The sequence below is a fragment of the Cyprinodon tularosa genome, unplaced genomic scaffold (genome assembly GCF_016077235.1).
Source record: "Cyprinodon tularosa strain WSP-4 unplaced genomic scaffold, ASM1607723v1 ctg22, whole genome shotgun sequence".
In the NCBI taxonomy this organism is placed as follows: domain Eukaryota; kingdom Metazoa; phylum Chordata; class Actinopteri; order Cyprinodontiformes; family Cyprinodontidae; genus Cyprinodon; species Cyprinodon tularosa.
The window spans coordinates 692,242-693,619 of record NW_024038821.1 but is presented as its reverse complement, the minus strand read 5'-3'; positions in this window follow the sequence as shown (position 1 = coordinate 693,619).

Sequence of the window (1,378 nt, the reverse complement as noted above, 5' to 3'; positions counted from 1 at the left end):
TTTCTGGAGTTATCAAAAAGACAGTAATATTCATAACAGCTGTTGCCTTGATGTCAATACTGTTAATATATAACCTATTTTATAGAGTTTCTGAAAAGATGTGTCAAATTTGTAAACAAAAGTTATTTGTTTAATTTGTCTCTTAGTTCCTAATTTTTGCAAAAAGAGAAAGAAACTGATATACAATTTATGAACTGGATCTGCCTTTAAAATTAAGGGGGTGTAACATTATCACTTATTGTTAGAGTAATGTTTGTTTTTCTACAGTTTATTATTATCTGCCACCATTTAACAATCCTGATTAAATTCAACACCAACTTTCTTTCAATTCTAGAATTTTCGCTGCTTAAGGTGGCTGCACGTTGGATTAGCTCTGCAAGTTTGTCTCTGACATTGTTGTGAAAAAGAACTTAAGTTCGTCCATTTTTAGATCAGAGATTCTTTTTTCTGATGTTATTTTTTTGTCTGTTGTTGAATACTGTACAACTGGAGGGATTTCTACAGACACTAAAACATGGCTGCAGGATCATATCTCGGACTCCATTGTTTATCTGCCAGGCTTTCTACAAGCTGACAGGGATTTAAAGAAGACTGGAAAACTAAATGGACGTGGGTTGGCAGTGCTTGTGAACAACAGATAGTGTCATCCAGGACATGTTCCTGAGAAGATTCTACACTGCAGCAAAGATAGTGAACTGTTGGCAGTTGGTTTTTGACCATATTATTTGCCCAGAGAGTTACTGGTGTGCTTTTGGTAACCATTTACATTCCATCTTCTGCCATTGCGGACACTGCATGCAAGGTAATCAGTTTGTTGTTACTAAACAGAACAGCCAAATGCATTTGTGGCAGTAACTGGTGATTTTAATCACCAGCTCTGTGGGATACTACCACACATATTCAACCTTAACCTGGCCATGGAGACATTTCCAGTGATGTGGAAGACCTCCTGCGTTGTTCCAGTGCCAGAGAACACTCAGCCAATAGTCCTCAGTGACTATAGACCTGTTGCCCTGACATCCCACATCATGAAGGTTCTAGAAAGACTTCTGTTGGTTCACCTCAGAAAACAAACAAGCAGTTATCAGCACCCCCTGTAATTTGCTTATTACCGTGGAGTTGGAATTGAAGATGCCATCATACTTCTGCTTCAACAAACCCACTGTCATTTAGACAAGGCAGACAGCACAATGAGGATCATGTTCTTTAATTTCTCCATTGCATTTTACACAATTCAGGCTGACTGACTTTGTGAGAAACGTCACAAGACTCTTTTGGAGGCTACCTTAAACCTACTTTAAAGGGCAGATTATACTTCTGCAACAGCACAAATCAAATGTTGCTTGGATCTGGTCGAGGACCAGTTTTGCTGGTATGC